Genomic DNA, 26,966 nt, shown 5'->3' with positions numbered 1-26,966 from the left:
TCCTTCCATGAATGCTGCAGGAAAATATAGAGCTGGCCAGAAAGAGCCTGGGTGAGCAGACGAATGTCCACTCATGAAACAGTCATGATGAGGACAATAAACAGTAGTTTAGGATGGTGGATTTAAATCTCATTAACAGCCACGAAAACACTCCAGATGCACCATGTGTCTCTACTTCTTGCTATTGCCAACATCTGTCCCCTCCCTTCCATTCCTGTTTCCACCACTTCAGTAAATTTCTCCTGTCATCATTTCATATAAAATAGGCTCTGATTCTTCCAATTCTAATGTCCATAAGACTTTACTGTGAACATGAGCAGGGAGTAATTCCTCCTTTGAACCCATCTATGAAATAAAGATTTCTATTCAGGAAAATGGCAAACCGAGGAATTCCTCAATGTAACTTCAAGAGTCATTTCAACCTGTGAGGTCTGCTAATGCTCCTCACCATCAGCCACACTAGGGTTAGGACTGATGAGTGTCTCCAGTGTACAGGGCCCTCTGGATGACATGATCGCTAGGAAACCAGGCATGAGGAAGGCAAAAATCAGCACCTGCTCTTCTGCACAGTGTGTCTGAAGTGCTTGAAGCCGCAGAAGAAACAGCCTGATTCCTTCACATCTTATCTAAAAGCAAAATTAAAGGTGACAAAATTAAACACTTACTTGGTTATGCAGAGATGCACTGCAATGCAGAATCAGTTCTGAGAAAGAAAAACTAGAAGTTAAAGGTACTGTTAAATTCTTAGTGACAAGGAAGCAGGCATGCTGCAAGAAGCACAAGGATTAAGAGCTTGGGGTCTGGACCCACAGTGCCTGGGCTTGAATTCAGGCTCTGCTGCTTGCTGGCTTAGCTGTGGGCAGTGGAGAACCACTGAACTTCTCTATGCATTAGACTCCCCCTCTGTAAAATAGGGATGATAACAGAATTTACCACAAAGCACTTGTACAGGGTTAAGTGAGTTACAACAGTGCCTGTATCATCAACAGTCGGTATCCTCAAAAACAATGCAAAGATAATTTTCCTCCAAATTTACACTGTGCTTTGAATAGGGTTTATGTCATATCACTACAACATTCACATGTATAATGCAGTGTCCTTGAAAAATCTTAGAGCTAAATAAAACCTTGAAGACCTGGTTCAATGGGACAGGGCAGCTCTCCATTTCCCTGCCTCATGTCCCTACTCTGCTCTCTCCAACAGCTTCCCTGGGCTCTGAACGACCAGTATGACTTGGTGGAATGCATCAGTACAGGCATATGGGCCCTTTATTCTCCTCTACACTTACTTTCAGCTCCATCCCATTCTTAAAATTTATAAACACAGGTAAGAACTTCCGTTTCTGGATTTCTAAATGGCTGAAAGGATAACACCAATAAAAGAGATGAAATAAGCAAAAAAGATGAAAAACATGTCAGATGAAGCTGAAAGATGCAGTGAGCTCCAAATGTAGGCAGGTGAGGGACTGGCTGATCTCCTCTCAACTACACCAAGGTGGTGCAGATTCCTCAAGAGGAAGTGTTTAAGCCAAACATGAGGCTCTGCAGGAAAGCTAAAGGAAGAAGGGGAGGGGAGGGGAGGGGAGGGAAAGTGAGAGGAGGAAAGGAAAAAGAAAAGGAAAAGGAAAAGGAAAAGGAAAAGGAAAAGGAAAAGGAAAAAAGCAAGCTTGGCTGACTCCCCATAGAAGTCAAATACACTAAGGCAGACACCCTGTCTGGAGACAGTTCTACCCCATCAACAGTGGATTCCAGGACACACTCTCAGACATGCCCATGGACACACCACTGCTGTGCACAAAACTTTAGGACCACTCACACCCATCCCCCTTCCCCAAGCAGGCAAAATAAGTGGTGACATTGCGGAATACAAGAGATAAAAAAATGACACGGCTGTATGTATATCTAACCAAATCATGTTAAATTTAACAGGAGGTAAGTTTCTACAAAATACTATTATGTCACCAACTTTTTATGTTAACTGTATTTCAGTTAACAAAATGTAAATAAGGCCAATAATAAACATGAGGTCACAACCTGATAAGTTTTAACTATAAGACTATTAATTGAAATAGGAGGGATAAAATATGGAATCTATTGTGAAGCTAAGAATAGTTCACCTCCCTTTTTCAACATGTAAGAAATAGTTAACATCAAATTTAAGTGGCTATGAGTGTTTAAATAAGTATAAAACAAAAAGTATTTGAACTTATCAAAGGTACACACAGAACTACAAGGGAATAACCTCCCATAAAATACGTATCTCTGGCTGGCTTCTTTTGCCATTTATGTTTTAGGGTCATCTTATCTAGCATCGAATAGTATATATCATTATAAAAGGTATGTTCATTTTAAAATGAGCCAATGTTAACCTAAAGTACAAGATCGATGTGCTGCAAAGAGGTAAACATTCAACAGGAAGGCTCTGCTGCTCTCTTCCCCAACAAGGGTTCTCAAAACCAGCAAAAATCATTCAGAGACAACTATAATTTTAACAAGATTACTGGGGTGAAAAGAATCCAGCACAGGAACGCTGAAGCTCGGAGAGGTACTCCAACCCCTTCCCTTTCCTGATGATAAAAGTGGAGCAGTTAGCGCCTTGAAAATTGTTCCCTGACTATACACAGCATAATAAAAATTAGAACTCCAAATTCCAAACCCTGAATCCCAAGCCCTGTTCTCTGAATAATATTTAAAATGTCTATCACAGTAAGTTATGAGATAAGAACAAAAACTCTAACAATATTTGCCATATAATTTTCAATTTAAAATAAAAAGTAAGTTGAGTGGTTTTTAAAGATCTTTTTTTCCCCTCAAAATGGCCTACTTTTGTCACTTTGTGGCACTGATAAATTTAAGAGTGATGCAAAATGCCATTGCACATTCACCTAAAATAAATACTTTAATAGAATTTCCAGTGCGTAGAAGCTTCTTTAAAGTTGAGCCTGAAAGTTCAAAACCGAGTTAGAAATAAAGTACATAAACTTATACCATACACACAAAAAAACTCAAAATGGATTAAGATATATTTTAAAAGATCGGTTTTAGAAAGAAAATATGTACTTGTGACAAAAGATACAATTTTTAATAAATAAAAGAAAGATGACCGTCGGAAAAAAAGCAGTGTCATAGGAGAGAGATATCTTTAAGATCAAAGTACTTTAAGTATGAACCTCTTCAAAACTCTTAAAAGAGTCAAAATGATTCATATTAAAGTAACATACATGCCCGCCATGGATTATGTGTAAATATCTCATCATGCATAAAATAAATGATTTTTTTAAATCTCTAAAGTTAAAAATAAAACTAATGCTCACAGAACATTTTTACAAGAACATTTTGTAAATATTCAAAACAGCACATTTCTTTCCTTGTGGTGACAATCACATTTATGGGTTCAGTCCTCTAACGGAACTCTGGTCACTGTCAAGGAGAAGGAATCAAAGTTTACTCAGAACTACACCAGTCAACTGCAAAAACTTTGGTGCTGCATCCCACTTCAACTACAAAAGTCTCTCTTACGAGGACGGAAACATATTACCTATCATCCTATAAATGTGTTCACGTCTTAGTATGGAGATGGCTTTGCAACCCAACTAAATAGCAGATGTAGGCTCTAAACGGGATCTTAACCTTAAAGAAGGAAGTAATTTTTTTTAAATGAAAATATATTGGAAGTTAGGCAAGAGAACATGTCCTCCCAAATTTTTCTGGGAAAAAAGAACTATTTAGATCTGCTGATGAGAAGTTTTATGCAATAATTAAAACTTGGACATCAAACCATATTTTCCCCACCACTGTATTTTAAAGAGATGTTCCACCAAGAAACAGAACCAGTCTTGACAAATATCTACAGATCATCTTTATGTGGATAGATACATGCATGTTAGTTAAATGCATACAATTTTCTAACTCTTGTGCCACTTAGAATACTGAGGCTTAGTGGAAACTCACCATTGTTATGACCATAGTACAGCACTAAATTACCAATGGTTTGTAAATGAGTAAGGGAAGTTAAAGTGCCCTCCTCCCTCTACTTCTCCGGTCACCAAACCACCTCCAGTAATTTTTGGTCTACAGCCAGCACTTACTGGGCTAAGCTCTCTCACAGCTACAGTTCAAGTGCCTGTGCTCATGGGACTGTTTTACCCCATACCTCTCCTTAACCTGGGGCCATGTGCATCCATTCTTCGACAAAGTCCGGTGTGCCTTAGTTTAATACTGGCTCCAGTATGCCCATGAGGACCTCATGTGGTTGGCACTGTCAACAGACACTCCACTCAAGAGATTTGAGATAAATTCTGCACACACAGCTCTCTTTCCGGACATCTGGCAAATCCATCATCTTGCAACACATTCTTGGAAACACTTTCTCCTGGTCATTGTGCATGAGCACTGGGGCTCGTCAGCCCTTTCTCTTCTTTGACTAGGTCCACAGTTTCAACTTTTACATTTGGCCTACCCACAGCTGCCTATATCCACTCATTTCTCTTTTTTTTTTAATGAATTTTTATTATATTATGTTCATCACCATACAGTACATCCCCGCTTTCCAATGCAAAGTTCGATGATTCATTAGTTGCGTATAACACCCAGTGCACCATGCAATACGTGCCCTCCTTACTACCCATCACCGGTCTATCCCATTCCCCCACCCCCCTCCCCTCTGAGACCCTCAGTTTGTTTCTCATAGTCCATAGTCTCTCATGTTTCATTCCCCTTCTGATTACCCCCCCTTTCTTTATCCACTCATTTCTACACGGAGAGAAAAAAAAACTTATAGAAAAGACAGCCTTTACAAAGAGACATACAGACTGTCTGATCCATATCTGCCAATAGTCCCTGACTTTTTTTGAAATTCACCTGATAATTTGTTAGAGCAGCAATAGAAAATGAATACATACATATTTGATGTAGCCCATCTTGTTGTATTCAGAAACTCCTGTATGTGTGAAGCAGTACAGGTTGGCAGTTACAAGCCAGAGTCAGAAGTCAGACTGCTAGGGTTGAACTGATTCTATGAACTTCTAACTTCTATTGGCTAACTTTGATTGTATTTTATAAATATTCTTTGAATGTGAGTCTTATTGCTTTTCAGGAGGGCTGGGTCTAGGACAAGAAGAGTGAGGGGTCTGCACAAGATTTAAGGGGACACCAAAACTCAGTAATCAAAGTAAGTAATATTTTAATACAATACTTTCTAAAAATCAAAATTAATGCAAAAAAATCCGTGATGAACATTATTAAAGTTGAAATAAGTACCAGTGTTCAGCTAAGCCACACTGAAGCTTAAGGTAAAAGGAAAAATGTGTACCACTATAGATATGTTTTTATGTATTTTTAATGTTTTTTTCCAGAACATTTAAACATTGAAAAAAAAATCGCAATATTAAACAATCAAAAAAGATTAAAACTCATCATTAGCTTAAGTATTTTGTTTATAACACAGAATACATTATAATTTTACTTTCCTGGCTTTAATGGAAGAAATTCAGCAACATTTTCAAAATTTTCGCTTAGCTTACTTTTAGTTCTGAGAACTGCAATGCTTGACAATTTCTCTTGACAAAGTAACAATCTTTTAGATATCTTTTTAAGGCCACTAGTTCACAAAGATAGTTTTAATCTAATTTTAGCATTAGAAAATGGATTCTTATTTGGTTTTAATTTTTAAAAAATTCTCTCTGTATCATGCCTCAAGCCAATTAATAAGCAAAGACAGTATACCACACCAGGAAAAGTACAAGAACACAGAGAAACCCCCTTTGGGGTGCTGGCGTACAAGGTGTGCTGAAAGTTGCCAGTTGAGCAGGAACACAGAACTTTCTGGCACTACAGTATCTACAATAAGCACTCGGGAGCAGCAGTCCACTGGAGGAATCTGAAATTAATCTCAAAAGGAATCAAGGACCTAAATGTGAATCATACTAACTATAGCATTCCTACAAGAAAACATAGAAGGTCTTTGTGATCTTGGCTTAGGCAAAGATTCCTTAGACGGGACACCAAAGACACGATCCACAATAGAAAAACTGATAAACTGGACTTTATAAAAATTTTTAAAAGTTTACTCTTTGAAGGACACAACTAAGGGAATGAAAAGACAGGTCAGAGATGGGGAGAAAAGATTTCCAAGTCACATATTTGACAAAGAACTTAAATCTGGAATATATAAGAAACTTCCAAAATTCAATAGTAAGAAGACAAACAACTCAATTAAAAAAATGTTCAAATGATGAATGGATAAAGGAGATGTGGTTCATATCTACGATGGAATATTCCTCAGCCATCAGAAAGGATGAATATCCACCATTTGCATCGACATGGATGGAACTAGAGAGGATTATGCTAAGTGAGATAAGTCAAGCAGAGAAAGACAATTATCATATGGTTTCACTCATATGTGGGACATGAGGAATAGCTCAGAGGACCACAAGGGAAGGGAGGGAAAACTGAATGGGAAAAAATTAGAGAGGGAGACAAACCACGAGAGACTCTGGACTCCGGGAACCAAACTGAGGGTTACAGAAGGGAGGGGGTGGGGAATGGGGTAACCGGGTGAAGGGTATTAAGGAGGGCGCCTGTGGTGATGAGCACTGGGTGGTATACGCAACTAACGAATCGCCAAACACTACACCAAAAACTAATGATGGCTAATTGAACCTGATAAAAATTAATAAATAAATGTTTTCATAAAAAAAAGTCCCATCAATTCAAACATACACACTGCCAAAGACATACAGTTGGCAAATACCACATGAAAGATGCTCAAGATCATTAGTCATTAGAGAAATGCAAATTAAAACCACAATAACATACCACTACCACTAAAATAAAAAGACTGATCACACTAAGTGTCAATGAGAATGTAAAATAACTACAATAACTACAATAACTCTCATACTGCTGTTGAGAATATCAGCCACTATGGGAAGAGTCTGGCAGTTAAACATATAACTTGATATGATTCAGCCATTCCATTCTCAAGAGTCAGGAAAGCACATGTATACATAAAGACTTGTACACAAATGTTACAGTGGCTTTGTTTATATTCAAATACTAGAAGCAGCCCAAATGCCTATCAATAAGGGACTGGATACACAAACTATGGTGTATCTATACAATGGAATACTGTACTACTCAGAAATGAACTATTAATATATGCACCAACACAGAAGAATCTCAAAATAATTATGTTGAGTAAAAGAAGCCAAACAAAGAAGAGTACACACTGCACGATTCTATTTCCATAAGATTCTAGAAAATCAAATTAATCTATAACGACAAAAAGTAGATCAGTGGTGACCTGGAGACTGGGCAGGGAGGTGGGAAAAGGGCATGAGAAAATCACTGAGAATGATGGCTATGTTCATTCTCTTGATTGTCATAATGATTTCACATTCTCTTGATGGTCATGATGTTATGTATAAACCTATGTCAAAACTTCTCAAAATTAACATTATCTACACATAATAGTTTATTGTATGTCAATTATACTCCCCAAAAAGAACTGCTTTTTCAAAAAGGAAAACACAGAGGAGGTGGCCAGCAAGTAACTAAATGAAAGATCAGAAGGACAGAGGTTGTGATCAGATACAGGTCTGCATGATGACAAGGGGGCAGAAGATAAAGTCAGGAAACCATGGAGGGTGAGCAGTCAAGGAGCTGGTGGGTAACTTGGCATGAAGGCAAAGGACTTGGAGACAGCAAAGCCATTTAAAAAAAAAAAAAAGGCAACTAAGCCGAAGATCACAAAACATGGTGGCAACGAGGAAGGACAAGTTCTAGTCAAGGGAGATGTTTCTACAGAGGGGGTGGTGGATGAGGTCTGGAATGGGCCTTGGAGAAAAGAAAGACCACGATCTCACCCCCACAGGCCTGAGGGAGACAAAGAAGCCTGAGAGAAAAGCCAGGGTTCAAAGAGCCGAGGAGGTGAAATCAAGAGGCTGAGGCTCGAGGGCTGTGGCTTAACCCAGTAAGAGGATTTCCAGAGGACTGAGTACAAAGTGGGAAGGAGGGCAAGAAATGCAGGGTAACGATAACGAAAGCACCCCAGAGAGGACCCTGGGAAGACACCAAGTGGGTCAAAGGGGCACTAGGCTCAGCCATCACCTGGTAGACACAAAGGCATGCAGGGTCCCCGTAGTTCAGCCTGGCCGAGATGCATCTCTGGGGGAGTCCTAGTGTCAAGTGCACAGAAGACCCTGTTTCCTCAGGAAGAGGGGGCTGTGGTGTGTCCTGACTATGAGGGACCCAGGGAGGGCTGTCGGGCTCAGGCTCCCCAGCAGTAGTTAGAGCTCAGTGAGCTGTAGAAACTTTGAGAAAGAAGGCTGCTCAGAGGTTGTGTTCACATCCCACGCACTGTCAGGCCACTGGGTAGCCCCAGACATAATGCAAGGGATACTCTTAAAAAGTCATAAACAAATCTGCAGTGTATTATGCATTGGTTTTTATATTATGTATCAGAAGAACCTGGCTGAGCAAACTAGATGAATAACGACTCCTATAAAAAACACATATGAGGCACTCTGTGAACCTTCCATTTGAGCCCACTCCTTTAAACTCAAGGGCTACTTATTTTGAAGATTTTTGATAGAAAACATCTCTAGTACAAAACAAATCCTTCCACCCACAGCAAACATTTACCGCATACAGGCATAGCACTGTACGCCGAACGGGACAGAAAATGTGCTTCCTAGAGACTCATGAGCAGTAAACCCTCTTAAAGCAAACCCACAGAACTTGAATCCTGTACTGATGACGCATGGGCACATGAAAGGGGGCCAGAGCCTGTCCCTGCACCAAATATTCTTGGTTTACTGATGTGCCATTCTTTATCATCTCCTCACATCCTATCAGCTCTCATTATTACAGAGATAAGGCTTCAAGTGCCCACCCTTGTCCACCATGACGTATTGGCCTAAAATTGACTTTAGGAAAATCTTCCCATTCATCATTAGTCATGGGAACGTACAAACAGTTGAGTAGGAGGTTGGCAGACATCACAGTTGGTGAGTGTTCTGTCAGTCACCTCCCTTATCTTCCTACCCTCTAAACCTCACTTGAAGCAGTATCTCTAGATGCCTGGAATAATGAACGGTGTTCATTTCACATGACAACACTGAGAGTCCAAACAGGCTTCCTCATTCAATGGCTTATATATAGCAAGGAGCCAGCCTTTACATCTTTACGCATAGAGAAATGTGTAGACTACTTTCTCCCTCTAAAAACAGTTTAGAGAGAAACAGAACCTCTCTCTTTGCTACTGACAAAACAAGATGGCAGGATAAGAAACTGACTTCAAATGGACTTCACACTGTGGCACTTGATGCTTCAAATTAACTTCTTCTTTCTCTGTATAAACCTGGCTATCTGATAGGTCTGAGAACTTTGAAGACTTGAAGAATATAGGAGTTGCTCTTATTTTAGGTTTCTATACTTAGGGACATTATTTGTAGTGTGTGACAGGAAGCATACCAAATCAGTGGTGTGTGAACCCAGCTTCAAGGTTCTAACTCAGTATTCCAGAGTACCTTGGCCACTACCAGCCATGGTAACATTTAATTAAGTAGTTTATACAGGAGTGGTCTTCAGATTAGGTAAGAAATATTAGATATCTAGAATATAAGAGATCTAAAATGAGGGATACTAGGTATGTAGAATGTCTGGAATAGACTAGTGAAAAGCTTCCTGTCCTAGCCCCAAGAGGTTTCGAGGAAGTCCAGAAGATACCGATGCTATGGAAATATTGAACGCACATTCCTTCCTTTTGAAACCTGGTGTTTCCTTATAGTCTCAGTTTTTATAACTAACTTGGTCAAGACCTTGAGTGACAAAATGGTAGCCATTTTAACAAATCCAAATAAACTGAGAAGAATGCAAGAGAATGAGGTCAAGAAAACGTGTAGAACTGCTCATCCACAATCCCTTATCAGCAATTTCAAAATCCAAGAAGCTATGAAAACAAAAGCTTTTTGTGTGTAATTCACTAGTGGACAGGACCTGATCTGCATCTGAACTCATGTGGTGGCAACACCTGACTAACCTGAGGTTATTTTGGATGTAGTTATCCCACTGATGCCAAATAGTCATATCTTAGGCTACAGAAATAAGAATTCTCTTGGTTACAGGGTGCTGTCCAGTCCCCTGGGCTGTTACATATAGACATCAACATTGTGTTAATGTTTCTTGAACGTCAATAGACCACAGTGCAATTCTAAAATCTGAAAAATTCTGATTCCAAAGTACATACAGCCTGAAGATCATAATAAAAGGTCTGGAGACCTAACCACCAACTTCTACCCAGTTTGATAAATCATGCAAAAATACATTTATCTGAAAAGAGCCTGTTTGATTCAAGTATTAAGCATATAAGCATCAAAATAAGGATGATTTTATATGCAAATGCTCATACTTTAACATTCTTTTTTTTTTTTTTAAGATTTTATTTATTTATTTGACAGAGAGACAGCCAGCCAGAGAGGGAACACAAGCAGGGGGAGTGGGAGAGGAAGAAGGAGGCCCTCAGCAGGGAGCCTGATGTGGGGCTCGATCCCAGGACCCTGGGATCACGCCCTGAGCCGAAGGCAGACATTTCACGACTGAGCCATCCAGGCGCCCCTTATACGTCAACATTCTAAAACATGACTCATTCTGACTGTGTTACATAGACGCTTATTCCATACACTAGATAAACTCGCTTATTCTACACACTAAACTAGATAAACAGCACCTGTTCTTATGCTGGCTCAGGAGACTAGTACTCTGCAATCCCAACCCAAGAGTCACTGTTCTCAGTCAGACACTATTAAACTGGGTAAAAAGCTAACTGTACCTGCAATCTTAACCAGTCCATGTGGTCATAGTAGCCAGAATTAAGGTAATCCCATAGACCACCTCCTAGATACATAAAGTTTCACAACACAAAGAGCAAATGAGTTTCTACACCCATTCCCAGTAAGTTTATTCAGGCTGAGGGGGGCTATTAAGCTTCAGACATTTTAAAGTACTCTCTGTAGAAAATGAGTAGGGTTTTCATACATACGATATAAACAGAATGAACGGATTATATCTAGCACAAATAAAAAGGTCTGCATGCAGTTATTTCTCATTTTCATCTATTTCTCCTACACCACGGAGTGTTACAAATCCCTATGATTCCCCTTCAGATTATACTTACCATTTCATTTTTTTTTTAAGATTTTATTTATTTATGTGACAGAGAAACAGCCAGAAAGAGAGGGAACACAGCAGGGGAGTGGGAGAGGAAGAAGCAGGCTCCCAGGGGAGGAGCCCGATGTGGGACTCGATCCCTGAACTCCAGGATAACTCCCTGAGCTGAAGACAGACGCTTAACCACTGTGTTACCCAGGCGCCCCTACCATTTCATTTTTAAGTTTTTACTTTAAATACACAATGTCGAAGTAGCAATTAACAGAAATGCTATTGATAACGCTAAAATTTAAAGGGAAACCTTCTTTGTGTATTTGAAAGATTTAAAGACCAAGGCATCTACCCTCAAGTAATGATATCATCATTCAGTTAAGTAGATGTATTTATTATATATATTTCACTAAACAGTTCAGTTTCTATAAGGGTCAGTTATATTTTTCATATAAATAGTACTAAATTAAATTTGGGATTCTGAATTTTGAAATACCCTCTGAATGTGCCATGTTCTTTCAGGTCCCATGTCTTTCACAGATCGATCTCCCATCTAGGAAACCCTTTCCACACTCCTATTTCAAGGCTCAGGTAGAGATTACCTCTCTTGAAGCCTTCCTCAAGTCCTCTGAATAGAACTGTTGATCTTCTTGCTACCATTACACTTTTCGTAGTGACAATTATACTGTAATTATTTTTTTTTCTCACCTATCCCCCACCCCGGCAATCAGCTTATACAATACAAGCATGGTGAGATATTCTTTGCTTCTGCCCCAGGACTTTGTTTCTCCCTCAAGAGGTATTTGAATGAATGAATGAATGAATGAATGATCAGAGAGTTAAGATCCCATTATAAGGTTATGTTCTCCCAAATATGATCATCTGGCAAGGAGGAAAAAGGGAGGAACTAGGTCTTCAAAGGCGAAAGACCAAACCAGACACTCTCTAAACAAAAAGGAGGAGTCACAGTCAGTAGCACAAGTTACACCAGTTGTGCCATGAATATTAAATCGAGAGGCAACATTGTTCGATGTCAAGAGCTGCAGAGAAAGGGCAGACGTGGTAACATGGCTATATTTCAAGTTCCCTCCCGCTGCCACACCCTAAAGCATTCAAACAGAGTAACTCTGCATCGATGATAAAATCTTGAAGAACAAGATATTTTTGTAAGAAAAAAATGAACAATTACTTGAAAATACTCTGGATCAACTGTTTCTCAAACAATTTTGTGCACAAGAGTCCCCTGGAGCTCTTGTTAAAAACGCAGCCTATGATTTGGTAGGTCTGGCATGGGCCTGACATTCTGCATTTTCTAGCTCTCAGGTGAGGCTGATGCTGCTGGTCTATGAAGCGTCCTTTTTAAGGAGCACCTGTGGCAAGATAGATATTCTGTTTTCCTCCAACATCCAGGTTGGACTTGTCTTACTTTTAACCAGCATACCCTTCTTACCATCCCTTGTTATAACCTAATCTTGATGGTGCTAATTATAGAAAACATTTTGAAAATTCGACTGGAAGAAATCTATATCACTTTAAAAATCTTTAAATTGTTCTTACCTATACTCTGGTAATGCCATCGAAAGAAAATTCGTTCAGGTAGAAATTGCAGTATTTTCTATAAAACAAATTTAAAAATTGTTAAGATATAAAGAGAAAATAAACTACACATTTCATGACAGTGCTGTGTGTGTGTGTGTGTGTGTATTTCAGAAAAGAAAAAAAAACTATTTCTAATAACATAAATAGTGCACTTGACCCTGTAGCCCATGGGACAGTGTCTTTTACTTGCCCCAAGCAACCTTCCTTCCCTGAGTGCCTTAAAGGCATCACTGTCCCACGTTTAATTCCTCCTAAAAGAAAACAAGAAAAAGAAGGGAAAAAAACCCTAAAAGCATCATTTTATCTTAACTGAATCATAGCCATTGCTTAAGTTCATATTAAAGTAATAATTTCTCAAAGGCCAGATTCCCCGGTTTCTGCTTTTTCACCTTCCACTTCCCCATTCCATTATCATCATTATTAGTCTCTGGACAAGGACCAGAGTCGGAAGAAAGATGAACAACAAGGAGTATAAGATCATGAGCACATGGATGAACAACGAAATGAAATTGCTGCCAAGAATTTCTTGAAATTAATAGCTAAAAATAAGGTTAGGATTGCAGTTAGGAATTCTACCCCCTTCACCCCACACATTGGAAGATACAATAAAGAATGAACGTACGATGCACAAGAGTATTTGGCTAATAAAAGCAGCTTTTCAAAAAAAAAAAACCCAAATACCTTTTTTTTTTTCCCCACTCTAAGTTTATTTTTAGTCAAGTCACTCTTGGGTCATAAGATTCTTTGTATTTTATCTGCACCTACCTTTTTAAGAAGTGTAGAAATCCAAAAACTGATCAAAATATATTTCTTGGTATTGATAATGCATCACTATTTTACCATGAAAAATCCTCATTCTAGGTTTATCTAGGCTAATACTTAGCCATCATTGAAAGATGAAGGTAAAAAATGTATATCCAGCTCTCCTGAATAAGTATATTTCCAGGCAGCTAAGAACCTGCCTCCTCCATTTGAGCCAGCCCGAGGTTTTGCTTTGTTTTCATTTTCTTGTCTTAACGTTCCCCTGGGTCAGTGACATATACCTGTATTACTTCATTTGTTCTCATTTGACAACAGTGAACAGGTAAGAACATCCACTGAGAAAAGGCATTATAGGTAAACTTCCATCAGAAGTGAGGGACTTTAAAAGGCAGACTCCTTGCTTGGCCTGGATGTTTCTCCACCCACAGCCTTGTGCCGATGGCCTCGCCTCACCATCCCTCTCACTGCAAGCACCACCTCCCCACAGAGGCCTCTCTGGGCCTTCTTTCTGGGCACCACCTCACCCCTGCTCTGATGCTTTCTCTACCACCTGTTCTGTCATCTTCCTAGCCCTAACCCCTAGCTGAAGTGATCTTCACGTTCACCCATTTGAAGGCGGTATTCCCTCCCCCAGAGTAGAGGACCCACAAGAACAAGAACGCCTCTGTCTTTTCTCGGAAGTGTCCCCAGCACCAAGAGCACGGTTGGCACATAGCATGTGCTCAAATAAATACTCAGCAGAAGAATTATGCGTGCTTTTTACTTGCAGAACTGTTTTGAGATTTACAAGTATCCTAATCTTTGCCTTGGTCCTCTGTTCACGTTAACATAAAATGTACCTGGGTCTTTCCTTACATGTCATTGACTTAACGGTATTTACATTTAAATACATTAAAATGGGTGGGCATTTTTTAAGCCCTAAACTTAGTAAGGAAAACCCAAACAAACAAATAAATAAATAAATAAAAGCTGTATAACTTAAAATAACTAATTTTTCAATATTTTACAAACATAATAAAATATAAATGTATTTAGTTATGGCCTTTCTTATAAATTCTTCATAGCACACATCTACACAGATGAAAATGCTATCTAAACTACATTGAAGACTATTTCTGATTATATATATTAAAAGCAGTATGTGGCTGATCACGTGCTGACAATCACAGGAGTTCTCTCCTACATTTCCACTTCAGACTCCCTCTAGAACATGCTGGCTCAGCATCTCATAAGCCCATAACTCTAAAGGGTATCTTATATCTTCTTTTACTACGTGTTAACGCTGACATACACTCAAACACACTTATATACACACAATGGGCACATGTATATCATACCCCATTTAGTGAAAAATACCTACACACTTGATACCAAGCTTGGTATTTGAAATGCAGAAATAAAATAAATATTCATAAACTATTTAGTTCTTCCTTTTAAGGGTTTCGTGATTAATGGGCAAGAGAGATGATAAAGAAAATATCATTCAGGAAAAAAAAATGCTGACAGAAATTTCTCTGAGCGGCTGCAGAGGTGAGGGGGAGAGCACCTCATCTCAGTAGAAGCTTCACAGAATGGTTCCAGGAAAAAAGGACACTTGAGCTGAGACTTACAGAATTAATTAAATTAGCCTCGTGGAGAACAGGAACAAAAGGAAGAGCATGTGTGAAGGCCAAGAGGCAAAGACAGCCTGGGACCTGAAAGGAACAGCAGCAGCAAGAGAGCCCACTTGGCTGGCAGGTAGGTAAGGAGGGGAGAAGGGCCTGGAGAGGCAGGTGATGCTATGATCTCATGGAGCACTGTGCATTCACTGAACGGGTTCCAGCTGGACGGGAATTGAAGATGGCTGAGAAGAAAGGCAGAGATATCAATGAAGAGGCAACGGCAGCATTTCAGAGGAGGAATGAAGTGGCCTGGACAGAGGTCAGCAAGATAAAGAGGAGAAGCATATAATAGTGATATGTAGTAGGCAAACTGTCAAATCGGTAGTCAGAGTACTTGTGGTGAATGGAGGACTCAAGAATAACTCCCCAGCGGCTCAGCAAATGGCAATACTTCTATCTAAGGTATCAAATCTAGAAGGAATCCCAGAACTGAAGCACGTCAAGTTTGGTTCTGGACATCCTGGAAATGGAGGTGTCAATGGACTTCTTCAAGGAAATGTTCTAGACAATTAGATATATGGGCCTGGAGGGCAGAAGCAGGATTTGGATGGTAACAGGATATAGGTAGCAGCTGAATATGTGTGTGTATAAGATCCCTCTGAGAGAGCTTAAAAGGAGATAAAACGAAACTCTAGAGATATCCGTGCACTGAAGTTCTCCAAAGACAATAAGGATGAAGAAGGAAGGGGCGCCTGGGTGGCTCAGTCGGTTAAGCATCTGCCTTCGGCTCAGCTCATAATCACAGGGTCCTGGGATCGAGCGCACCATCGGGCTCCCTGCTGAGTGGGGAGTCTGCTTCTCTCTCTCCCTCTGCTGCTATCCCTGCTTGTGCTCGCTCTCTCTCTCAAATAAATAAATAAAATCTTTTTTTTTTTTAAAGAATGAAGAAGGAAGAGCAGAAGCTGGAGACAAGTATGCACAGGTCAAAGAAGAAATTTTGAATTTCCCAGGTGTTTGCACGTTTATTTGTCTCAGAGATTAAAAATACTCATTACTATTTATATATATATAGTTAGAAAAAGTTAAAAGACGCTGGAAAATATAAGAAAACTGATGTAAATGAAATATAAGAAAAGTGACTTCAGTATTAAATCAAGTGAACTCAGCATTATCTGCTGCCTGAAGAACCCATAACCTTTGTCAGTCAGACATCAACCACCAGGCAGGATCGATCAATCTATAAATTGTGCAGAGACAAATAAATGGCTTTTTGGGGGGAAAAATCAAGTGGTCTTCACCTTGCAATATACACCAACATGTGTATTAGATGAGTAATACACAAAAGGAAGTAAAGGTTAAAACCAGGTTCTGTTGTAAGTGCCATTATGGTAAAAGGGAATCAGAAGAAGTAAAAATAAGTACGTTCTCTATGGAATATTTTAATAAGAACCCACGCGAGCACTGTCCTACCAACAGAATGTACACCTCAACATGCCCATGAGCTGCAGACAAGGACACAGACAGGAGTATAGGACCGAGAGAGCTGTCTACAGATTGTGGGAAAACATCACAAGCAAAGAGAAAATCAATGACTCTGGACCTGAGAATAAGGACCAGAGTCTCAGCAGTCAGGCTGCTGCTGACCACATGAGCAACTCTAGCACCCAGAAAAAGCACGGCCTGGAGATGGCCTAGGAGGTTTCCAGACTGAAGAGAGGCCTCCATTCACATCTAAGTTTTATGGTTCTAACTCATACTTCCCTTCACTGAAAAATTTATTACACAGGCTAGTTCGGTATGTTTGATAACAGATGAATAATGATCATTGCAGGCTGAGTTCTCTGAGGATAGACACTGCGGTGGAATTAGGAGTGCCCTGGTTTACTGTAAAGGAACATCTGTGGAAGGGAAATGAGGAAGTAGGAGTGGCCAGGGAGCCTCAGACCACCACACAGAGCTAAAAGTCTCTGCCAGCTTAGCAGAAGCGCCACAGCAAAGATGATGCATTAGAGGGGTCTGGTGTGCCTGAAAACGGCTTCCTTGTACCACCATCTTGCTCAGTCAATGGCTGGGGATGAGAAGAGGTGATTGTGGCTGGAGAGCTGAAGGCACTGACAGCCTCGGGCTGCCAGCTAACCCTGCTCCTTGCAGCTCCGTAGCAAATTCTTTCTTGAAGGGCGATGTGAGCAGCACATCTCTCTGCCACAATAATCTTCCAATGATTAATTAGAATATTTTCATCATATTAAGAGGCTGAAGTACTAAGAGCAGTGCACCCGACTCCAGGGACACCGTCTCTGCTGACATTGTTTCTTGTCAATGGGCTGCTGCCTCATGTTGACTGAAGCCTAAGCCCGTTGAGTCCTTCCAGGCCTTCTTCTGCTTCCTACCTTGTAGTTCACTCTTCCTGAGTGAATGGCACGGCAGTGACTCAGTATCCTACTTTCTCATGCATTCTCCACCAAGGGCACTGGGTACCCCAGCTGCAGTCCGGGATATTCTTTTGATCCCATCCAGCCACTTGAAATTAAAACAGCGTATAGAAGATGCTGAGAGAATTACTCTACGGATTCAGGATAGATTTGATATTGGACTAGATGAATGCTTGGCAGCATGCCCACTGTTCTTCAGACCTTTACTTTAGTCAGGAAACCAATTTGGCACTGAATCATGCTTTTCAGCTTTCCAAAATACTTATCTGTCTCCTTGATTTGGGTTTATTTTCTTAATGTGCAATAGAGAAAAATGTCTTTTTAATATAAAGAAAACTAAAGAACATAGCAAGATGACGTGTATCTACACACCCGCATACTGTCAGTCGCCACTAGTAGTCTGCAACTTGCTCTGAGGTCAGGCCTATCATCATCACCGCTTCTAGATAAAAGTTTTCTTATTTATAAAATGGATGGACTTTAAAGACACTCAAAAATAAACTCAATAAGGTTTGAATATGAAACACCATGTTCGTAGTCTGAGCTACTAAGAACATTCCCAAATGGACAGAACAAATGGATATGACAACTCAAAGGTTGAAACGTCATCCATGCTGATGCTTCTTTGTGTACCCAAATATTGCAAGGACCATTTTTTATGCATTAAAGTCTCTGAAGGCAATAAAAATAAAGCCCCACATGACCACCTGTGTCTAACTGCTAAGCCTGTCCCTCAGAAAGTCCCAGATGAAGCCTACCTTGCTGAAGCAAATACATCGTGCCATTTCTACTGCAGCCGATATTCTAAGCTACACTACTGGGAATGCCACATAAAGCTATTGACATCTTGTTTGTAGTTTCTCTGGAGAGTAAAATAAAAAAAATTTTCAAGAAAGCCACACAGTGTGAATAAATATTACTTTTCCAAAAAACACATGGCTCTGTTGAATGCTCAGTGCTCAGCTGCATCTATATGGTAATCCATTGTAGCTAACACCTGAAATCGTAAGGTATTACTACTGATCAGCACATCAGGGAATCTGTCATTCTTTTAACTGATTATCCATAGTTCTTTTCTCTTCAGAACCTACTGCATGACCAAAATAATGTGAAATGTAAGCTGGAGTTTATACAAGATGCTATAGTGTCTTTAAAATTGCTGATCTTCGTTGAATTGTGGGAAACATTTTTTCCCAAATTATTACCAGATGATTGCAACATATCGCAGTCGATTCACACTTGATTTCAATTCCACTTAGAAAGGTAGGACGATGAGAATGAGGACAAGATTACATCCTAACTCATGTGAGGTCATCTACCAAAACAATGGCCAGCTAAACTTGTTATGTCAGAAGTAGGGAGCATGGGGTACAACTCTCCCTGAAACCAAATGACATAGTCAAGGTAAAGGAAGTGCTGACAAGGGAAAAAATAGGGAGTTTGGTTTACAAGAACATTAAGTCTTAGTTACTTGACCTTTGGAGTAATAAAAGGTCAGAAAACTTCTGGCAACTGGGCAGTTGGGTTTAAAGGAAACACGATGAGTACCGAGCCACAAGGACAGTTGGTTTCAGACAGACTCACAGCAGAAGGAGGCTGGAAGCGGATGCTTCAGGTAGACCTACAGAGAGGGCAACTTGTTCTTCAGCTGTCATGGGCCTACCACGCATCTCTACTAACAATGACTCAACCCTCGGTGTGGACAAAATATCTGCATTGAACTCTGGGAGTCAACCTTATTTGAGAACTTAAATTTAAGAGAAAGGAGCTAAAATAAGGAACTGCATAATGTGAAATATAGATGACTATGTTTTTAGCGAAAAAGGTAGTGCTTTTCTTCATATATGAATCCCTTCCAGAACAGTACAGTACCCATCTAGCGACCAACCATGCTGTTACTGAGCGAGGAAAGCACAGCTCCACCTTGTTACATCCTCTTCAGTCTTTAAGACCAAGAAGGGTCCACTTCAACCAAACCTCTCACCACACCCCTCACCAGCATGCTTGCTAGCTAGATGGACACAGGGCCCACCCCACTGCTAGGTGCTACATTTCTTGAGAGAAGGGACCCTCTATTAGCCATCTTGTATCCCCAACTCCAAGAACAGTACCTGGCACCTCATGTTTCCTAATAAGAACTTCATGCACAATGAGAGGAATGAGTGGGAAATGAAAAAGAGGAAGACAACAGGAATTCTAATTTTAGTTCACGTGTATAGGCAGACATAAGGAAATGCCCCAGTTTAGGGAAGGTGCTCACACTCTAACATGGTGGAAACACAGAACCTGACAAGTAGGTACTTGATAAAGAACTGAGCGTGGAATTGTGCTTCCAAACATTACAGTAAACCGTAATGCTTGATTTAGATCATCACTTAAGAGGCAATACTTTCGGGGCGCCTGGGTGGCACAGCGGTTAAGCGTCTGCCTTCGGCTCAGGGCGTGATCCCGGCATTATGGGATCGAGCCCCACATCAGGCTCCTCCACTATGAGCCTGCTTCTTCCTCTCCCATTCCCCCTGCTTGTGTTCCCTCTCTCGTTGGCTGTCTCTATCTCTGTCAAATAAATAAATAAAATCTTTAAAAAAAAAAACAAAGAGGCAATACTTTCCTCGTTTAAGGTAAAAATGAATGAATGAAAACACTTCAAAAAGAGAGACTAAAATACAGGACAAAGACACCTAAAGGAAAAACGGAATATAATAAAAATGGAGGGACCTCTAATTTCTCCCTCCTATATTTTAGAAACCAACCAATATTAAAATGTTGAAAACCACATTAAGCAATTAAAACCCAGAAAGGGTAAAGGATCCCATCTACAACCAAAACACTTAGAGAAATCACTGCTTAAAGCACAGATGAAATTGCAAGGAGTCAGGAGGGGGAGGGGTGGTTCCCCTCCCATGAAAGCAGAACATATCCAGAATATGTAGCAAAGGAGGAGACCGTCCTAGAGAGAAATGGAGATTCCTCCTTCTGAAAGAGATTTGCTGAAATAAGGTAATTTTTTTAAAAGAATTTCTGAGTCATGTTCTTAAAAGATCCAAGAGGACAGTGAATCTTTTTTAAGATCTGGAAAAATAAAGAAAATGGTGATGCACAAATAAGTTACATGCTGAAATCAGAAAATATTACATGGAGATAAAAACACGGAAGGGGGAATAAACCATGAGAGACTATGGACTCTGGGAAACAAACTGAGGGATTCAGAGGGGAGGGGGGTGGGAGAATGAGGTAGGCTGGTGATGGGTATTAAGAAGGGCACGTATTGCATGGTGCACTGGGTGTTACAGATACAAAATACTTAAAATAGCTGAGAAGTGAGAAGTACCAAAAACATATGGGATAAAAGTAAAAGCATGGGACTATCATCAAGTACTGCTTTACTCTTGATATGAATAATTAGAAGAAAAAAGTTCTGAATGGTACTTTGCTAATTTAAAGATAATTATTAATAGCACAGAGGATCATGGGGAAGGAAGAGAAAGCTGAATGGGAAGAAATCAGAGAAGATAAACCATGAGAGACTCTTGACTCTGGGAAACAAACTGAGGGTTGTGGAAAGGGACTGGGGCGAGGGCATGGGGTAACTGGGTGATGGGCATTAAGGAGGACATGTGATGTGATGAACACTGGGTGTTATACGCAACCAATGAATCACTGAACACTACATCAAAAACTAGTGATGTGCTGTATATTGGCTAATTGAATTTAAATTATAAATAAGTAAATAAATTGGCATTCTAAATAATATTACTAAAGATAATTTTTGGAATGATAGAAAATAGAAAGCATATTTTCCAAATCACAAAGTTCATTCGATAAAGTGAAAGTGACCTCTCCCTCAACAGACAAAAGTAGAAAAAAAACCCAAAAATGTTGATTATCACACATAAAAAATCATAAATACAAATAGGCTAAGTTCCTCTACCAAAGACCAAGTCACTCAGACCTGGCTTTCAAACACAGAAAGATTAACAATAAAGCACAGAAACTGATCTATCAGGTGTGCATGGGCACAAACCCACAGCAAAGTAGTATCAATAGCAAGTGAAAAGGCTTTAAGGGGAACAAAGGGAATCCTTTCAAATAGAATAAAAATGTGGAAAAAAAGATGGTCTCTTCAATCAATGGTGCTGGGAAAATTGGACAGCTACATGCAAAAGAATGAAACTTGACCACTCTCTCACACCATCCACAAAGATTGACTCCAAATGGATGGAAGACCTCGATGTGAGACAGGAACCCATCAAAAACCTAGAGGAGAACATAGGCTGCAACCTCTTTAACAACGGCTATGGCAACTTTTTCATGACACATCTACAAAGGCAAGAGAAACAAAAGAAAAAATGAACTTGTGGGCCTTCATCAAGATAAAAAGCTTCTGCACAGTCAAGGAAACAGTCAAAAAAACTAAGAGGCAGCCCACAGAATGGCAGAAGATATTTGCAAATGACACTACAGATCAAAGACTACTATCCAAGATTTATAAAGAACTGCTGAAACTCAATACATGGGAAACAAATAATCAAATTAAAAAATGGGCAGAAGATATGAACAGACACTTTTCCAATGAAGACATACAAATGGCTAACAGACACATGAAAAATGCTCAAAACCATTAGCCATCAGAGAAATTCAAATCAAAACCACATTGAGATACCACCTTACGCCAGTTAAAATGGCAAAAACTGACAAGGCAGGAAGCAACAAATGTTGGAGAGGATGTGGAGAAAGGGGATCCCTCTTACACTGTTGGTGGCAATGCAAGTTGGTACAGCCACTCTGGAAAACAGTGTGGAGGTCCCTTAAAAAGTTAAAAATTGAGCTACCCTATGATCCACCCATTGCACTACAGGGTATCTACCCCAAAGATACAGACGTAGTGAAGAGAAGAGCCATATGCACCCCAATGTTCATAGCAGCAGCACTGTCCACAATAGCTAAATCGTGGAAGGAGCCGAGATGCCCTTCAACAGATGACTGGATTAAGAAGATGTGGTCCATATATACAATGGAATATTACTCAGCTATCAAAAAGAACGATTTCTCAACATTTGCTGCAACACAGACGGCACTGGAGGAGATAATGCTAAGTGAAATAAGTCAAGCAGAGAAAGACAATTATCATATGGTTTCTCTCATCTATGGAACATAAGAACTAGGAAGATCGGTAGGAGAAGAAAGGGATAAAGAAAGGGGGGTGATCACCCCACTGTAACCCTGTGGATCACAAGGCCTCCCTGGAACTAAAGAGGTTGAACAGAGATAAATATCTAGATATAGCATGTTTAAAGTTGTAAATTCTGTATATAACTAAAAATCCTACACAAATCTACAAAAGCAGAATATCTATGAAGGAACAAAAATCAGGCTAATAGTCCTTTTCTCTGCAACATTAAGCTCCAGAAGACAGTGTGGTCAATGGCTCACTGTAGGCTAAGCCAAGTAGAATGGGCACCAGAATACCACCCATATGGAGAACAGAAGTCCCAAAGTAGACCAGGTGCTTAGGGAAGAATCAGTACATGATAAAGAGGGCTAGACTAAACTATAGCTATTTTAAAAAGCAAACAGAATTCAACATTTTTGAGGAAAAAAAAAGATTATGATTCAGAAAGTATATAGCCAGATATATATGTCTGAAGCTAACGGAAAGGTATTCTAGAGCGGGAAGTATAGCAGCCACATATCTCCCTTCCTTGACATATGAAGCAAATTCATATTCCAGCAAATACAGAGATTAATTAAACAATCCAAAAAAAAAGCTGTGAGGCTCTAAACCCTGTGACAGGAGCTATATTTATATAATAGGAGTTAAGATGGTTATGAAAACTAGAGTAAATCCTCAAAATGATTAACCTAAGAGAAATAACATTCTGAAAATATTATAGGAAAACAATCCTTCTTTTTTTTTTTTTTTTAAAGAATGAAGAAGGAAGAGCAGAAGCTGGAGACAAGTATGCACAGGTCAAAGAAGAAATTTTGAATTTCCCAGGTGTTTGCACGTTTATTTGTCTCAGAGATTAAAAATACTCAGTACTATTTATATATATATATACTTAGTTAGAAAAAGTTAAACGACGCTGGAAAAGATAAGAAAACTGATGTAAATGAAATATAAGAAAAGTGACTTCAGTATTAAATCAAGTGAACTCAGCATTATCTGCTGCCTGAAGAACCCATAAAATTGTCAGTCAGACATCAACCACCAGGCAGGATCGATCAATCTATAAATTGTGCAGAGACAAATAAATGGCTTTTTGGGGGGTAAATCAAGTGGTCTTCACCTTGCAATATACACCAACATGTGTATTAGATGAGTAATACACAAAAGGAAGTAAACGTAAAAACCAGGTTCTGTTGTAAGTGCCATTATGGTAAAAGGGAATCAGAAGAAGTAAAAATAAGTATGTTCTCTATGGAATATTTTAATAAGAACCCATGCAAACACTGTCCTAGCAACAGAATGTACAGCTCAACATGCCCATGAGCTGCAGACAAGGACACAGACAGGACTATAGGACCGAGAGAGCTGTCTACAGATTGTGGGAAAACATCACAAGCAAAGAGAAAATCAATGACTCTGGACCTGAGAATAAGGACCAGAGTCTCAGCAGTCAGGCTGCTGCTGACCACATGAGCAACTCTAGCACCCAGAAACAGCACGGCCTGTAGATGGCCTAGGAGGATTCCAGACTGAAGAGAGGCCTCCATTCACATCTAAGTTTTATGGTTCTAACTCATACTTCCCTTCACTGAAAAATTTATTACACAGGCTAGTTCGGTATGTTTGATAACAGATGAATAATGATCATTGCAGGCTGAGTTCTCTGAGTATAGACACTGCGGTGGAGTTAGGAGTGCCCTGGTTTACTGTAAAGGAACATCTGTGGAAGGGAAATGAGGAAGTAGGAGTGGCCAGGGAGCCTCAGACCACCATACAGAGCTAAAAGTCTCTGCCAGCTTAGCAGAAGCGCCACAGCAAAGATGATGCATTAGAGGGGTCTGGTGTGCCTGAAAACGGCTAGGTCCTTGTACCACCACCTTGCTCAGTCAATGGCTGGGGATGAGAAGAGGTGATTGTGGCTGGAGAGCTGAAGGCACTGACAGCCTCGGGCTGCCAGCTAACCCTGCTCCTTGCAGCTCCGTAGCAAATTCTTTCTTGAAGGGCGATGTGAGCAGCACATCTCTCTGCCACAATAATCTTCCAATGATTAATTAGAATATTTTCATCATAATAAGAGGCTGAAGTACTAAGAGCAGTGCACCCGACTCCAGGGACACCATCTCTGCTGACATTGTTTCTTGTCAATGGGCTGCTGCCTCATGTTGACTGAAGCCTAAGCCCGTTGAGTCCTTCCAGGCCTTCTTCTGCTTCCTACTTTGTAGTTCACTCTTCCTGAGTGAATGGCACAGCAGTGACTCAGTATCCTACTTTCTCATGCATTCTCCACCAAGGGCACTGGGCACCCCAGCTGCAGTCCGGGATCTTCTTTTGATCCCATCGAGCCACTTGAAATTAAAACAGCATATAGAAGATGCTGAGAGAATTACTCTACGGATTCAGGATAGATTTGATATTGGACTAGATGAATGCTTGGCAGCATGCCCACTGTTCTTCAGACCTTTACTTTAGTCAGGAAACCAATTTGGCACTGAATCATGCTTTTCAGCTTTCCAAAATACTTATCTGTCTCCTTGATTTGGGTTTATTTTCTTAATGTGCAATAGACAAAAATGTCTTTTTAATATAAAGAAAATTAAAGAACTTAGCAAGATGACGTGTATCTATACACCCGCATACTGTCAGTTGCCACTAGTAGTCTGCAACTTGCTCTGAGGTCAGGCCTATCATCATCACCGCTTCTAGATAAAAGTTTTCTTATTTATAAAATGGATGGACTTTAAAGACACTCAAAAATAAACTCAATAAGGTTTGAATATGAAACACCACGTTCATAGTCTGAGCTACTAAAAACATTCCCAAATGGACAGAACAAACGGATACGACAACTCAAAGGTTGAAACGTCACCCACACTCATGCTTCTTTGTGTACCCAAATATTGCAAGGACCATGTTTTATGCATTAAAGTCTCTGAAGGCAATAAAAATAAAGCCGCACATGACCACCTGTGTCTAACTGCTAAGCCTGTCCCTCAGAAAGTCCCAGACGAAGCCTACCTTTGCTGAAGCAAATACATCGTGCCATTTCTACTGCAGCCGATATTCTAAGCTACACTACTGGGAATGCCACATAAAGCTATTGACATCTTGTTTGTAGTTTCTCTGGAGAGTAAAATAAAAAAAATTTTCAAGAAAGCCACACAGTGTGAATAAATATTACTTTTCCAAAAAACACATGGCTCTGTTGAATGCTCAGTGCTCAGCTACATCTATATGGTAATCCATTGTAGCTAACACCTGAAATCGAAATTAGGTATTACTACTGATCAGCGCATGAGGGAATCTGTCATTCTTTTAACTGATTATCCATAGTTCTTTTCTCTTCAGAACCTACTGCATGACCAGAAATAATGTGAAATGTAAGCTGGAGTTTATACAAGATGCTATCGTGTACTTTAAAACTGCTGATCTTCGTTGAATTCGTGTGGGAAACATTTTTTTCCCAAATTATTACCAGATGAGTGCAACATATCGCAGTCGATTCACACTTGATTTCAATTCCACTTAGAAAGGTAGGACGATGAAGAATGAGGACAAGATTACATCCTAACTCATGTGAGGTCATCTACCAAAACAATGGTCAGCTAAACTTGTTATGTCCAGAAGTAGGGAGCATGGGGTACAACTCTCCCTGAAACTAGCCAAATGACATAGGGTGCGAGGTAAAGGAAGTGCTGACAAGGGAAAAAATAGGGAGTTTGGTTTACAAGAACATTAAGTCTTAGTTACTTGACCTTTGGAGTAATAAAAGGTCAGAAAACTTCTGGCAACTGGGCAGTTGGGTTTAAAGGAAACACGATGAGTACCCGAGCCACAAGGACAGTGTGGTTTCAGACAGACTCACAGCAGAAGGAGGCTGGAAGCATGGATGCTTCCAGGTAGACCTACAGAGAGGGCAACTTGTTCTTCAGCTGTCATGGGCCTAGCCACGCATCTCTTACTAACAACGACTCGACCCTCCAGTGTGGACAAAATATCTGCATTGAACTCTGGGAGTCAACACTTATTTGAGAACTTAAATTTAAGAGAAAGGAGCTAAAATAAGGAACTGCATAATGTGCAATATAGGATGACTATATTTTTAGCAAAAAAGGTAGTGCTTTTCTTCATATATGGCAATCCCTTCCAGAACAGTACAGTACCCATCTCATGACTAGCCATGCTGTTACTGAGCGAGGAAAGCACAGCTCCACCTTGTTACATCCTCTTCAGTCTTTAAGACCAA

At 40.0% G+C, this 26,966-nt stretch overlaps 1 long non-coding RNA gene across 1 annotated transcript; it reads right to left on the bottom strand.

The window, feature by feature from the left end:
• Nucleotides 1–288: 288 nt before the first annotated feature.
• Nucleotides 289–20,209, bottom strand: LOC103656813. Its single transcript, XR_005835360.1, has 3 exons — nt 20,199–20,209; nt 12,717–12,774; nt 289–626 (listed from the first exon to the last, which is right to left on the bottom strand). It is a non-coding gene; the product is annotated as an uncharacterized LOC103656813 (long non-coding RNA).
• Between the last annotated feature and the right edge of the window lie 6,757 nt (nt 20,210–26,966).

Source organism: Ursus maritimus, unplaced genomic scaffold, assembly GCF_017311325.1.
Source record: "Ursus maritimus isolate PB19 unplaced genomic scaffold, ASM1731132v1 scaffold_177, whole genome shotgun sequence".
NCBI classification, from domain to species: Eukaryota; Metazoa; Chordata; class Mammalia; order Carnivora; family Ursidae; genus Ursus; species Ursus maritimus.
Note: the sequence above shows the minus strand (reverse complement) of the source record. Positions and strands in the feature narration are given on the sequence as shown.